The sequence below is a fragment of the Protopterus annectens genome, chromosome 10.part0, assembly GCF_019279795.1.
Source record: "Protopterus annectens isolate FY-2018-M chromosome 10.part0, PAN1.0, whole genome shotgun sequence".
Classification (NCBI taxonomy): domain Eukaryota; kingdom Metazoa; phylum Chordata; order Ceratodontiformes; family Protopteridae; genus Protopterus; species Protopterus annectens.
Window position 1 is genome coordinate 1,205,492,636 of NC_056744.1, and position 17,212 is coordinate 1,205,509,847.

The window sequence follows — 17,212 nt, forward strand, 5'->3', positions numbered from 1 at the left end:
TATTGGACACTATTGGACTGTCATTATACATATTGTTTGTATATGAATGCTTAACTCTTATGATCTGGTGTTGTAATTTGTCATCGGACTACATTTATTTTTATTGTGGTCATTGGAGCCATATATACAGACACTTTTAATATTGACCATCATTTTTTGAATGTTTTTGAGTGAGGACTAATCACATATTAAAGTTTGCTTACCATCATATATTCTTTACTTACAGACTCTATTAGAGTCAAGAAAGTACACAGATTGTCTATTTTTACTTTGAAATTACTTACATATGTACAACTGGCAATTAATGGACTATGTTATTGAATAGTTATTTGAATATATAGCTATGGGATTGCAATGTCCATATAGTATGATCTGTTTTTTGTGTGTGTAATTCTCTGAATTTATCTGTTGTACTTTAGTGCAAATAATCATTGCACTATGTTTATAGTCTATTGAATATTGTGATTTGTATTTTTGCAATTTATTAATATTAGTGATTAGTGAACCACATCTTTAGTTCAAGTCACAATTTTATGGGATTTTGTTATAATTACACTGTTTGGCATTGCTAAATGTTAACCCTATAGTAGCTTGATGTTTCTAGAATATCTTAAGTGACATACAAGAGTATCATATCAGTGTATGGTGGGTGACTCCTTCCATTTGTTGTTTGCTATACAGTACAATTGAATGACATATGGAATTGGGTTTATGATTGGATGACATTATTTATATCTAAATTTAGCAACAGACCATCATCACTTATTCCTTGATCCTTGAATCTATTTGATCCCTACATTGGGCTACTTCCTTGGATTACTGCTTAACACATAGCATCTTAATATGGATTTAGATCAAATACTACAGGGGTTGTGTGCTGATAGGGAGGATATAGCCATTTTTGGCTTGGAAGATGTCCCAAGCAACAACCCAAGTATAAACAGCCCTAATAGTGAAGGGGGTTGTGATTTGGCATTCCGTAGGTTGGATAAGGGCCTCAGGGGCCTTAGAGCCAATATTTGGCACTTAAGGTTGTTCAAGGCCTATTTCTACAAAGGTTTGGCACCCAGAGGTCTTCGTATTAAGTTACGTCCTCTTGTAGGTAGATCTGAACAGAGACTTACAGAGGAATGGGATGATGCCCTGAGGAAGGGTTCAATGGTATTTGTCAAAATTTTATTGGATTACTATGAGAGAACAGTGGACGTTCTGCTCAAGGAGGTACAGGATCTAAGTATGGAATGCCAAAAATATAAAGATAGTACTAAATATCCTAGTTGTGTTGAGCGGTTGTCCAAGGAACTGACGATCTATGACAATATGGTGAAAGATAGAAAACTCAAAAAATTTTCTAGGGATACACATGAGTATGAGAGAGGTCAACCCTTTCAGGTTCAAAGAAGTGTACGATTCAAGGATCTGGGATCTGGGGTGAATGGAGGAAGATCTAAGAAAAGACCTAGGTCTATTTTGAAACAACATGATTTGAGCTATACTAGTACATCAGGAGAGGAGTCATCCTACACTGACAGTGAGGGAGGTACCAGTGTCCAATCACCTTTAAAAAGAAAACTCAATCAAAGTTCCCTTTAGATATGTTGGGAAATCCCGAGGGGGGAGGAAACATAAGAGCAGACATGAATACAGATTCAATGACAGGGCTAGTTCAGGCATTGCTGAACAAATAGCTGAACCATTTGACAATGTCTTAAATCTGTCAGATCATACACTTACGAAAGAACAACATTGCATTCTTAATAAAGGATTGGGATTTGTCCCCAGTTTTTTCTCTGATCATTATTTGGTATCAGTTGATGTGTTGGAATTTTGTAGAAAGTTGAATTTGAAAATTTTCTTTAATGACCAGAACAACTCTTCTACTCAAAGATCTACTGATTTTATTTTTAAAAAATCAACATTCCAACCTCCTATGAATAAGAACGTAGGGATCTTCCAACAAGCTGTATTGAGGGACTTGCATTTCCCACATTTTAATACCAATATAGCTCATGATAATATCACCTCTTTGGAGAGACAAGCTTTGTTAGAATTGAGACAAAATCATAAAATTGTTATTATTCAAGCGGACAAAGGGGGTGCAGTGGTTGTTTTGAACACTGACTATTATGTACAGGAAGGATTGAGACAATTGTCAGATACCCAGTGCTACATGCACATGGGGATAGATCCGACTCCTAGGTTTAAACAAGACATTGATTCATTTATTCAAGAGGCTGTACAAGAAGGAATCATCTCACAAAAGACTGCTCAACATCTTCAAGTCAGTGATCCACAAAAACAGATTCTGTATTTGTTGCCTAAAATCCATAAATCTATTACTGCTCCCCCTGGGAGACCCATTGTGTCTGGACATGGATCCCTTACAGAACCTTTATCGGTTTTTCTAACATCATACCTTAAGCCATTACTGCCCATGGTCAGGGCTCGTATACAGGATACAACAGAATTTCTCAACATTATTGTTGACACACAATTAGATCCAGAATGGATAATGTGTACTTTAGATGTGAAATCTTTGTATACGAGTATCCCCCATTGGGCTGGTCTACAGGCGTTAGATTATTGGCTTCAAAGATCTGATCTCTATCCACCTGGATTTAACACCCTATTAGTATGTATGTCCGAACATGTCCTCAATAAGAATGTTTTTTTCTTTCAGGGTGATTGCTATTGGCAACTAAGAGGTACAGCTATGGGGGCTTCTTTTGCCCCTATATATGCCGACCTCTTTATGGCATACCTGGAGGAATGTCTTATATATGATCCCCTGCATAATATCTATTTAGAGGAGATGGATATTTGGAGACGCTATCTTGATGATTGCTAGATGGTGTGGCGTGCGGATGCATATTATCTGATGGAATTTGTGGAACATTTGAACAGCAATATTTGGGGTATTGAATTCTCAGTAACATATCATAAGTTAACTATTGACTTTTTGGATGTTACGGTATATCGTAATGAGGACAATACCCTAAATACAAAAATACACAGGAAATATCCACAGTTTAACACGTTACTTCATTCCTCAAGTATGCACCCACGTCACACCATCCGCAACATTCCAAAATCACAATATCTACGTATTAAACATATCAACTCATCTCCGATAGATTATGAAGATGCTAAACAGGATTTAAATAGGAGATTTTTGGATAGAGGCTATCCATATAGGGACATTTCTAGAGCCAGGGTGTGGACAGATCAACAGCAGAGATCAGATCTTTTACAATATCAAAAGAAGGATGGTGTTAAGGAAGATACCATTAGATTCATCACTACTTTTGGGAAAAATCACCAACTTATTAGAAATGTGTTGAACAATAATTGGAACATACTTATGGCAAATGATCATCTTCGTCATATATTGACTGAACAATGTTCCATTTCCTACAGGAGGGGCAAAACTTTGGGTATGTTATTCTCCCACTATAAACATCGGGATAGTGGAGGTGCAACATATAGACAACTTACTATCACTGGGGATGAGCTTTTGGGGACCTTCCCTTGTGGTCATTGTTCCTCCTGTGGAAGTATAAATAAAATTAAAGAATTCTCTAGTGCTAATACTAGCAAGATATTTGATACTCGTATATTTGCAAATTGTTCAACTAGTTGGGTGATTTATTTAGCTACATGCCATTGTCAGGCTTTTTACGTAGGCAAAACCTCACGGTCTCTTAGAATCCGTATAGGAGAACATCGTAGTGATATTCGCAATCACAAAATTAGTAATGCCCTATATCAACATACTATTAAGCATTCATCTGCTAAATTTATATTCACTGTTATTGACAAAGTGCAGGGAAATAGACAAAATCAGTTAGGTTGGCAGAGTATTCTTAGCAAGAAAGAAAAATACTGGATTATACACTTGGGAGCCCTTTTTCCACCTGGATTAAATGACCATCTATAAATTACTATATATGTTTATATGGTATCAAACACTATATCTTGGCTATATCATTATGTTGATTTAGTACCATTTATGCACAGTTTGTGTATTTTTGCAATTAACAACATATGTTTTTTGGAAGTGCATTTCTTTTAATGAATGTTCTGTATACTTTAAGTTAGCAGTTTAGTGCTAGCCATTTGTCTATTGGCTAAGCAATTATATAAATATGGAGTCTGTTGAATGGAGTCATGATAGTTATTTTTCCTCACTGAAGAAGGTACTTTACCGAAACTAGTTTGAGGCATGTATTTTTCATATTCATGGTGATGAGAGTGTGATTTAGTGTCCTTGACACTTTATTTAATTCAATAAAGCCTTGGGGACTGTTTGCTGGCTTTTGTTTGTTCCTGTTCAATTGTTTGGATAACCTTTGAACAAGAAAGGACTTATTTATTCCAGAGCTGCATAGCGGGATTTACCATTCTTCACCAGTGTGTGTCAACTTACCAGCACCATCCTGAATTCGAGAACTTTGTGAGTTTGTGTATGCGTTCCCAAGAATTTGAGGTACTTTAAGGGCAGCCTTGTATAAATTTACCTCTCTTTTCATTTATTGTACTCCATATATTAGAATTTTATAACCAAAACATAAACATACGAGAACAGTTACATGAAACACAAATTAGTTGAAGTATTTTATAAACAATATTGATTTAAAAAAATATTATGTTGAATGTTAATTGCCCATTGGTAAGCCTAATTCTAATGCTTTTAGCAGATGTTATCCCTGGTTTCATTAGTTAAGTTTTGAAAGCCACTACTTATTAAAGTTGTGAACAAATACTTACAAGGAATCAGTTACTTTTGGTATGTCAAAATGAGATATTATAGTTATATGTTATAAATATGACCTTTGTTCAGTAATTATATTCTGGTCACTATAATACATACCAAATTTAAAGACAACACAGATTGTTATGCTTCTCTATCTTGATCTAATATTAATAGAGTGTGGTGACAAAAACTGATATCCTTGAAGGCAAGCACAGTTATTGTTTAAAAAAAAAAAGAAAGGGCAGAGCTAATTTGTCAAACAATATTCACCTTTTTTCTAATTGATGTCTATCACCCGATATAGTGTGCAAGATACAGTCATGAAACCAATGAAATGAAATATGGCTGATACTTTTGTATATCCTATAAGAGCTCATATTATTTATTATTATTATTCTTTGGTAGTTTTAATTTGGTTGTCAAGTTGTATTACTAAAACCAAGACTTATTATTACCATGTTCTCGAAATATGTACAAATAACATGTTTGTTGCATTTTAAGAATTCTGTCTTTATAGTATAATTCTTATATTTAATGTTATGCAGTTCATGTAATATAACCTAGTTGGATTATAGCTGTTTATAGAGTTATAGTGTCTTTAATACTACATATTTTCACATGAGCAATTTAACTTAATTATTTAGTCATGATGCTTACCCTTGAATTTAGTTTAATATCATCTGGCATAAGTTCTTTTAATTTCTTGTCATTTCCAAACAGAATTACTTATATTGTAATATATGTTTTTTTTATGATTAAGTTAAAATATGTTCTTTCATTAGCCATAAATATTCAAAATACTTTTAAGAAATAATGCTAATTATCTCCCACACTAAATATTACAACTTATAGCCAAGTTTACTATTAGGTGCTTTTCTTTCTTACTTTTTAATTTCTTTATATATATATATATATATATATATATATATATATACATTAGTATTTTATTTTCTAATTTGTAATTAATAAATCTCCAGAATGTGATAATGTGGAGCTCTGTGACTTACATCTTTCTGTAATTTGACTTTAGGTATGAGAGTTAATCTGATTGAAAAGTTTTGTTTCATCATATTAGGCGTGTCTTTCACTCCATGTTTGTTAGAGGTCACTCAAAGTATTTGTTTACTTGTTTTCATTGGACTTTTTACTTTATACACATATTTTTTCTTCATTGGTCTCAACTTAGATATGTTATATTACCTAACAAGAAGGATCATTCTGTCTTTAATGTATAGATCTTGCAAGAAAGCTACATAAGATTTGAGCTAGAAGAGAATTTTCAGCTTGTATCAAATACAAATACTCCACAAAACATATTTTTTATGATGGACCTAACTCTTTTTTCTTTAAACATCACTGGTTTAAATAATCCAAGGAAAATATATAATTTACTAAGATATCTAAAATTAAATAAAGTACAAGTAGTATTCTTACAAGAAACCCATTTTAAAGTAATGATAACTTTGGAATCCTAATGAATATTTAATACTATCTAAATCCTCTTATAACAAACAAACTAGAGGAGTGTTAATACTTTGGGGGGAAAAATATCACTAATCCTCAAGTTATTTATAATTATGAAGACAAAGATGGACTCATGGCAATTGTAATAATTATATTTAACAATAGAATCTGGACACTGGTAAACGTATACTGGTTTCCAGGCATTGGTGTAGGGACAGTCAATAAACATATAAACTATATTAACAAAGTATCTGAAGGTAACATATTAATAGGAAGAGACTTTAATTGTATTCTGGATCATACAAAAAACCACTAATAAAATACTTCTTTAACTATCCCCTATAGGAAATGTTCTTAAGAAATAGACTGATAATTTAAATCTAATCGATACATTTAGATTTAAAGAGGATAATTATCTATTATTCATAGTGATCATCCAAACTTGAATTGACAAAATCTTTATATCTAAAGACTTAAATATGAAAATAGTAATTTTTTCCATAATTCCTTGCCCCTTTTCAGACTATAATTCTCTCATTCTTAAATTTCAAATAAATTTTAAGAGGTTATCTTTTGCAAAAAGAATTCTAGCTTATATCACAAAATTAAAATAATGCAAGACTTGGCTAGATTCAGAAATACAATATTTCTTAGGTACTAACTATACTGAAGATATAAATATAACTATCCTATGGGATTCTGTTAATGCATTTTTATGTGGCAAAATTATAACATGGCTTAATAACAAAACAAAAGAATTGGAGTTTGAATTGGTTAATATCCAAAAAACAAATTATGGAAATTAATATTAATTATTCAAAAAATTCAGATATTTAAAAAAATTGGGGAATTAAACAAAAATATAATGACATCTTAACCTATAAAACTAATATGGTGTTAGAAAAATTAAAACTTAATTCATTTTCTGTCACACCAAAACATATGCATAATCTTGCAATGAGAATTAAAAGACAAAACTCTGAAAATAACATTACACATGTTATTCATGAAGGAAAAAACAACAAAAGAGTTTCAGACATAAGTGATATTCTTGATGCCTTTAAACATCACTATGCAGAACATTATAGATGCAACAATCCACTTCATAATATTTCAGATTTTGGTTCGGATTTATACAAAATAAAAATATTCCGGAAAATTAAAAAATAGATATCCAAAAACAAATTTCTCTCAAAGAAATGACCAAAAAAAAAATCAAAAAATGAAAGAATAATAAAGCACCAGGAATCAATGGAATTATTATTTAAATATGTAAATTATTCCCAAGCTCAGCAGTATCAATGTTATGAAAACCTTAAATGAAATACACTTTCAAAATATAATTCCACCTTCATGGAGATATTCTGCAGTCACTCCTATTATAAAAGATAATAAAGACCCTAAACAATGTAGCTCATATAGAGCAATTACATTATTCATAGTTTCATAGTTTCATAGTTTAGTACTAGGCTATCTGCCCTGGGGCATTTGTAAGCCTAGCCATAGTGATGTGGCTTTTGCAACCCCATGAAATGGTACAAAAATGTACAGAATAAATTTAGAATACTGTGCCTCTGTCTAGTAGTGACACAATGAAGGTCCCCTTACATAATAGAATTAGTTTATTGTGCCCCTGTCTAGCAGTGACACAGATGTGACCCCTGGGGTAAACTTATGATCTCCCATCCACTCATCAAGATTTCTCTTGAAGAGAGTCAGTGAGGGGCTCTGCCTAATACGAACTGGGATCTTGTTCCAAAGCATGGGAAGCCTCTGGGTTATGAATCTACCCTCCAGCATGTCCTATTCATACTTGTGCTGAGGTTTAAGTCTTTAGCTCTCGTGGTCCTGATGGATTTGGATTTTTTGAGGTGGAGCATGTCCATCAGATCCTGATTGGACATGGCCTTGTACGTCAGGCAGAGATCACCTCTGAGCAGGCGGTATGCTACTGAATAGAGCTGAAGTTTCTTTAGTATGGCAGAATAAGACATATGTTGGAGACCCTTGATCCTCTTGGTGAGTTACTTTTGTGGTCTCTCCAACTGTTGCAAATGCTGGGTGAGGTACATACCAAATGGGGCATTGTACTCAATCATGGGTCTGATGAGAGAGGAGTATAGGGGTACAATGACATCCTTGGATCTGTATGTGAATCCCTTCATGATGAGGTGTGCAAGGTAGAATGTTTTTCTAACCACTTTGGCAACGTGGGTGTCAAATGAGAGGTCGCTGTCGACTTGGGTCCCTAGGTCTCTGATTACTTTTTCCATACTCAGTGGGTTGCTGTCTATGTGATAATTTGTGGGTACTTTGTTTTTCCCAAAGGGGATGACTATACATTTTTTGGCATTTAGTTTAAGGCCGTGACTCCGGCACCAGTTGTCCATTTCTGTGAGGCCTTTTTGTAGGATGTATGTGTCTGCTGGTGTATCGACTATGACACCTAGTTTGCAGTCATCTGCGAACTTTGTCAGCCACAACCCTCCCATGTTTGCTTTAACATCTGAGAAATAAATGCTGAACAAGAGTGGTCCCAGGACAGATCCCTGTGGGACACCACTTGTGACTGGCTTTGAGTCTGACATTGCTCCAGTGATTTTAACTTTATGGGTTCTGTCCTTTAGCCAGTTTGCAACCCATCTAGTGACATAAGGGTTTACTTTTAAGCTGTTGAGCTTATCTATGATGCCTGAGTGGGGTATTGTGTCAAAGGCCTTAGCCAAGTCCAGGTAGGCTGTATGGACTGCTTTGCCCTCATCAATGGCTCTAGTGACTGTTTTGAAAAAGTCAACCAGCTTCAAAAGGCAGGATCTGACCTTTACAAAGCCGAACTGGGTGGGGTCAAGTGTCTGTAGGTCCCCTATGTCTCTGTTTATGAGTTCCATAATGATTCTTTCCATAGCTTTGCAGACCAGGCTGGTTAAGCTTATGGGGCGGTAGTTCCCATGGTCTGTAGAGGTACCCCCTTTGTGGAGTGGGACCACTGTTACTGTATGCCAGTGTTCAGTTACATATCCTGTAGTAAGGCTAAGGTTAAATAGCATTTTTATGTGCGGGTTTAGCTCCTCTTGGAGTTCACGTAGCACGCAACCCAGGATACCGTCAGGTCCCATTGATGCTGTGTTTTTAGCTTTGTTTAGGGCGGTTCTCACTTGGACATCTGAGATGACAGGGAGATTACATTCAGCTGGGATAAGTATTTCTTCTTTTGGGGGTGAGGGAGGGGAGAAATTTGCACTGAACCTGTCAGCCAGAATGTTGGCAATATCTGTGGGTTCAGTGTATTTTTTGTTGTTGTGAACTAACTCTGAGCATATCTGAGGGTTTCCGCCCAGGTTTCTAACATAGCTGAAGAAGGCTTTGTGGTTATCTTTAGTGTCCTTAGCGATTTTTCTCTCAAAGTTGGCCTTGGATGTTTTTATGAGAGAATGTAGTTTTCTGCTAATGTTGATCAGAGATGTCTTCCCTTTATGGGATTTTGCTCTGACGTGCAGTAGCTTCCTTCTTTTATTATACAATTTGTTAATGGCTGAGGTCCACCAGACAGGACGCTTGCCTTTGGTGGAGAGGGGCTTGGATTTATTTGGGATTGCATGATCCATGCATTCTTGGAGATGTCCATAGAAAGCATTTGTGAAGGATTCGGCATTGTGGGATGTGGTATCCACTGGCTCAGTGGGCTTAAAGGATACCATCTCAGTCTTAAGAAGAGTGAAGTCTGCTTTTGAGAAGTTTTTCACTGTGGTCTTTTGTGTTTGGGGTGGAGGTGGGATATGTATATCCAGGGTGATTAGTTTGTGGTCAGATCTCACTAGTGAGGGGTATACCTCCTGTGTGGAGCATTTTGTCCCCATGTTTGTGATGATCAGGTCTAGTATATTATATCCCCTAGTGGGAGAGGTGATTAGTTGTTCCAGTGCATTTGAATTTATGAATTCCAGGAACCTTTGGGCTAGGCTATTAGGGCTAGAATAATGTACCCAATCTATGTTTGGGTAGTTGAAGTCTCCCAGTATGATGGTATTTTGTGATACATTCATATCCTCCAATGTCTATTTTAGTTAATATAATTAAAAATATGTGGTTAACATCATTAGTGAAGCCCAAACAGGATTTATACATAATAGACATACTCATGACAACATCCAAATAATTTTAACTACCCTAGACATTTTAAATAGAGATAATCAAGGAGCCCACATACTTGGTGTAGACATTGAAAAAGTCTTTGATTCACTAAAATGAGAACATATATTTAAAGTTCTAGAAATTTTTGAATTTCCCCCTGAATGTATCACTTTATTAAAAATATTTATAAAAATAACCTTGCCTATGTGAAATTGGGTCCATTTACCTCAGAAGCCATTGAAATTACTAAAGGTACAAAACAGGGCTGTCCTGTGTCTCCTATTTTGTTTGCATTAGCAATAGAACTTTTTTCTTTAATAATAGATCATGATACAAAAATCAAAGGTATTGACATCTATAATCAATATAATTCTAAAATAATGCTTTTTTAACTCTAACTCTAACTATTTCAGATGATTTCTTACAAGAATTAAACTTACAAATTGTAAACTTTTATCATATCTCTGGTTTACGGGTTAGCAAATCTAAGTCATATTTTATGCTATTAAACAAGAAAAATGATACACATTTAAATATAAATCAAATAATTGGGAAACAGGTTTCCTCTATAAACTATTTAGGGATTGTCCTATGTGAAAACATGAACTTAACCTTAAATACAAATTATAAACATATTGTGAACACTATAGAAGCCCACATCAAAAAATGGAATCAATTATTCTTAAAATTTGAGGATAGACTGCAGTTAATTAAGATGGTTCTACTTCCTAAAATAAATTACATTGCACAAGCTATTCCTAAGATTCCCATCAAAAACACTCTAAAGGAAATAAATAAAATTCGTATAAATGTTCTCTGGTTCCCAAAAAAAAAAAACAGAATAGCTTTCTCTAATCATATAAGACCCTGGGAATTAGAAGGGATTAACTTCCCTGATTTAGAGTCCTACATTAAAGTTTTCATTTTCAAAGCAATCATAAACTGGATAGATCCAAATTTTTCTTCTGTATGGAAGACTTTGCATACTATCATCTTTCGGAATGAAAATAAATTAGCTAAAAATCTATCACTAAATGAGCAAAATAACAAACTATGGCATGTTATATGTGTTAATCTTCAATATAATACACCCAAACCTACTAATCTAAATTTTACAAATTCCATCTACAGCACATTTAGAAGCTTTATCAATAAAATTCTGATATAAAATTATGGTTGGAATTATTGTTGCCCTTTAGATACACAAATAAAAGTATTTAATAAAATTCATATAAATATCCTCCATACATGAGAAACAAAAACTTTATATGTTGGCATCATTGTATAAATAATTTGAGGGTCCTAGATATACAACAGCTAAAAAATACATATGATTTATTAAACTTAGATTGGTTAGTCTTAACAGCATACAATCCTATGCACAAGATCTATGCAGAATAATTAGTAATTCCTCTTTTAATTCTATGCTAAATTTATATTCCTTTTACATGAAATATTATACAATGGGTTTAATTGGACAAATTTAATATCAAGATTATATAAAATACTAATTAATTATAACATTAATCCCAAACAATTTTTTTGGAATTGTATTACTAAAGAACATTCGATTAATTTAACAATTGGAAATAAATATGACCGCCTAAATTCTATCAAATTGAACTCTAATTTACAAGTCTGGAAGATTTTCACATGGACATTTCTGCATAGAGCTTTTTACACCCCCAGCAAGATTGCTAAATTTAACTCTTCCAAGGATGTTACATGTTGGAGATGTTCACAAAAATGTGCAGCTGATTGGTCACATATTTTCTATGATTGTATTTACATTAAGAAATACTGGGAAGAGATTGGAAATTTTCTTCAAGCCATTTTTTACAGACTCGTTTATCTTATCAAAGTCAATAATTATTTTAAATGTTAATGATAGTATTGTAAAGAATAGTAAAGACCTTTATCTTCTTTGGACTATACTAACAGTAGCGAGGTGTGTCACAAGAAAATGGAAATCCTCCTTTGAACCGTCATTTAATGAGTTTCTAATCCTGTTGAAAGATACTACGTTGATGGAAACAAAAGTAAAGGAACTGAGAATATCTCCTAAAAATGGACTAATAACTCTTAGGAAGAAGTCCTCTCCTTGATAGAGACACGTAAACCTGATACAGTCTTACCTGACTGAGATGTGACTAAGCAAGATCTACTATGACTATGTGTAAGGGTGTTATTGGGACTGCATCCTGAGATGTTGTTAGAACCCATTGATGCAGTATTTTTATCTTTTCTTTGTTTGTTTATTTATTTTTTATTTGTTTTTTTTGACATTTGGTTACCAGAAAAGTCCGAGTGGGTGAACAACCCATTTTTAGCGGAGGCCCGTGGAGAAAAGCTCCAATACAAAATAGCAGAAAAAGAAATTTCAACTATTACATAATATATCACAAGATTATGACAGGGTAGGACAGTTAAAATACAGAGGAATCAAAAGACATATACATACATTTTACATTATAATTACAGCTGAGCAAAACATACATAAAGTTATACATAGAGTCGAAAAGATGTATACATACAGTTATGTGGGAAAAAGTATTTCAGAGCAAAAACATGCATGATGTTTTTTAGACAGCTTAAACAATTATATTTACAAACATAACCTTATACATAGGAAGATTGAATGAACATGGTGGGAAGAGTGCTTAGTGAGGGGGATGGTAATGCACTATTGCTGGTGGTAGATATAGATAATAGATGTCAGAAGACAACAGATGGGGGATTTTGAAAAAGGATAAAAGGATAAGGTAGGTAAAGGATGATAGAGCAGAGGGAGGTAGAGAAGTTAAGATGCTACTAATGAGGAATCTAGGAAAGGAGTGGGTGGATGAAGGCAGTTAGGGAGGTAGTTGTTTATTAGGTAAGGACAAAGGAAAAAGGGGGAAGGTGGTAAGTAAGTAGGCAGTGTAGTAGTAGAGCTAAGATAGAATAATGGGGTATGATTCAGCTTTATTTAGAACAAGGACAGCTATGTGTCTCAATGAGGCATAAGAGTGAGTCAGCAAACTTAAAGCATGGACCCCAACTTAGATTCATTGCCAACTCTCATAATTGTGGTGGTAGTCATGAATCTATAAGGGAAAAGTGTTTTGCTTTTAGTCAGTAATGCCACAAATGCAATACATGGAATCATTTATAAAAAGCATTTTGTGAATCCAAAGTCCCAAATTCTTTTACTAAAAGGGAACATTTTAAGAAATGAGTTGATCAGTTAGACTGTGGCAGTTCTACTCTTTATGTTGATGGTGTGTCAGTGCTTCATGAAACAGTCAGTGCGGTATATTTAAGGGCAAAGAGTGAGGTATTTTGTACTGTTCAGATAAATGGCAATCCCATAGAGCTCAAAGCTGATACAGGTTCCAAGTGCAATGTTATGTTATCTGTGTAAAGGTGAAAGGCTTGATTTGGCAAGGTGTGCAAAACCTGTTTCCTGTTGAGGATTCAGTAGTGCTTTCATGTTACTCTGTTGGAAGAAGCGACAACTTGTTATTTTATGTGGTCAACAGACATTTCCAGTCATTATTATGGCTCAGAGACTCTTTGAAAATGGTACTGCTTTCATTTAATAAGGAATTTCACCGTGTTAGCTTAAAAGACCACTACTCTAATTGTGCCCAGCACATTTGTTCTACCTATGCTGATCTTTTCCAAAATAAACTAGTCAAACTTCCAGTAGTATACTCCATGAAGTTAGATCCAGAGGTCAGTCTGGTTATCAGGCCAGCATATAAAGTTTCAATAGCCAAGCAGGACAGAGTGGAAGCTGAGTTAGATAAAATGGTACAACAAGGTGTGATTTGGCCAGTGGAAACCCCAACTGAATGGATATTTTCTATAGTAGTAACTCACAAGAAATGTTCAGATGACATCAGAATATGTATTGACCCATGAGATTTGAACAAAGCACTAAAAACACGTCATCATCCAATGCGCAGAAAGAAGTAGCAGCCTTGATGCCAAATGCCAGTATTTTTCTGTCTTTGATGCAAATAGTTCATTTTGTCAAATTCAGCTTGACAGAAAATCCTCTTTTCTCACTATGTTCAGTACTCCGTTTGGCAGGCACAGATTTTTGAGGATGCCATTTGGGATAATTTCTGCAAGTGAAGTCTTTCAACATGCATTGGAGCAATTTTGTTCTAGGTATCCTTGTGCTATCTTAGTAGATGACATACTAGTAGGAGGTCGTGATGAATCTGAGCATGACAGAAACCTCAGAAAAGTTCTAGAAAGAGCACATCAAGTGAATCTTAAGCTTAACCCACACAAATGCAAATTCAGGCTACAAGAAGTTACTTATGTTGGTCATTTATTTACAAGTACAGGCCTATGACCAGATCCTTCAAAGCAAACAACCATTCTCGAGACGCCAGCTCCAGACAATGTTCAAGCCCTGCAACATTTTCTTGGCATGGTCCACTACCTAGACAAGTTCATTCCAGACTTGAGCCAACTTTCAGCAGCACTCAGAGAGCTGACATGTAAAGATGTATCCTTGTCTTGATTTGAAAAACACCAAAGAGCATTTGATGTCCTGAAACAGATAATTGGTAGTCCACCAGTGCTCAGGTACTATGATGTTCACAAACCAGTTACACTTTCCTGTGATGCTTCAAAATTTGGCCTCTTACCCAAACTGAACAGCAGTACACCCACATTGAGAAAGAGCTTTTGGCAATTGTGTTTGCATGTTCCAAGTATCACGATTATGTTTATGGGAGACCTATCCAGATCAAAACAAACCACCAGCCATTAGTCATTATTCTGAGAAAGCCAATGCATTAATTTCCAGCCAGACTGCAATTGAGGATGCCGGGATTGCAAAAGTACAATATCAATCTTGTCAACAAGAAAGGAAAACTTCTTTATCTTGCTAATACATTATCCAGAACACCTAGAGATACCATTGAACAGAGTGAAAAGCAAGGTTCTCACTCAATTGATGATTTTGAAGTCATGAAAGTGAGAAATTTTTCTTTCACACGCCTTTATAGGGTGAGAGATCACACAGTCACAGATCCAGTTTTACAGAGGCTCAACCACTTTATCAGTCAAGGATGGGCATCAAAACAATCTAGTTTACCTCAAGAACTGCAACATTATTTTCCATACAGAGAAGAGATTTTGTCTGACAAAGCATCATAATGAAAGGTCCAAAAGTAATTGTTCCAAAGTCCTTGCAAACAGAGTACATTAATATCTTGCATCATGGTCACCCAGGAACTGAATCAATAAAAAGAGATAGTATTTTGGCATTCTAAGTCAGAAGACAGTGAGACAGCACTTTCTTCTTGTTCTGTATGTAATAGTACAAAGCCTTATCAACAGAAAGAACCACTTCAGCTTAACCAGATTCCAGAACTACTGTGATTGACAGTAGCCACTGATATCTTTGAGTGAAATGGTCAACATTATTTGGTGTTAGTAGATTCTTATTCCAATTAGTTCAAGAGTGACTTGCTTCCTAACCTAGCATCCAGTATAGCCACTACTAAGATGAAGCATCATTTTGCAGGACATGATAGCCTGCACAAAGTTATTTCTGACAATGGCACATGGTTTACAAGCCAACAGTTCAAGAGGTTTGCTGAAGAATGGGACTTTACTCATGTCACAAGTAGTCCAGAGTACCCTCAATCAAATGATTTGGCCGAATGTGCAGTACAAAGTGCAAAATAGTTACCTGAAAAGTCAAAGCAAGATAATAGTAATGTTTTCCTGAATCTCTTCAATATCAGAAATATTCCTCAAGATAAACATCTTGGTTCACCTGCTCAGAGACTTCTATTGAGACAAACCAGAACCATATTACCACTCAGTAGTCAATTGTTGGTTCCATGTGTCAAGGACACCAGATCAGTGAAAACCAATCTGTTGAAAAAAACAGGTCTATATCAGAACACTGAAGTATTAAAACTTCGAATGTTCTGATATCGAACACTATTCAGCGAAAGCTAAGAATAGTGAAGCTGCAGAACATCAAATTCTTTCCTCAGAAAGAATTTGGTTGGGCGTTTCTGTGGCTTCGCTATTCTTAGCACTGTGGTGGAAAGTTACGGGTTGGGTTCAGGTAAGTGTGCAATTGTTTGTACGTTAGGGTTAGGGGCAGGTTAAGTGAGTTAGGGTTAGGGTGCGGATTAGGTGAGTGTGCGATAGTGACGGACCTTAGGGTTAGGGTTTGGGTTAAGGTAAGTCGGTAGAGAGTAGTGCATGTTTAGTTTAGTGTAGCGTTAGATGTAGGAATTTAAGTGTATGTGTGTGGTTGCTGTTTGTTTGATGTGCTTGTGTTGTGTGTATGTGTTTTGGAGCAGCAAATTCTTTCCATGGGAAAAAATTTGTTGTTCTGAATGTTCGATATTTTTATGTTTAGTTGTTTTGGGGCCGATGAAATAGTGTTAACTATTTTTCATCTTTCGATAATGTGATATAAACGTGAAAAAACACCTAACTCAGAGGTCCTACTATGATAAGACCAGCAGACTGCTCAATCCATTATGAAAGGGGAGAAGTGGTAAGGATGCAAACGTCCAAAGGTTATGATCGGATTGGTGTTGTGGTGAATGTTTGTCCAGAGCCAAGATCATACATTGTGAAAACAGAAGAAATCTTTAGGCGAAAATGGGGCATTTACTACCAGTATCTGAGCCTATACCACAGCAAATAACCTGTGAGAGAGACTCTTTATGTCAGACTGAGTTGTCTAATGTTCCAGTTTCAAAGGAATTTCCAGAGGACATTCCTTTTCCTATGATGAATCCAGAAGTTCCTGACATGTGTTGCGCACCACAGACTGTCCCTGTTGCTAAATTTAGTTACAACTATTATGTTACAAGATATGGTCGAATCTCT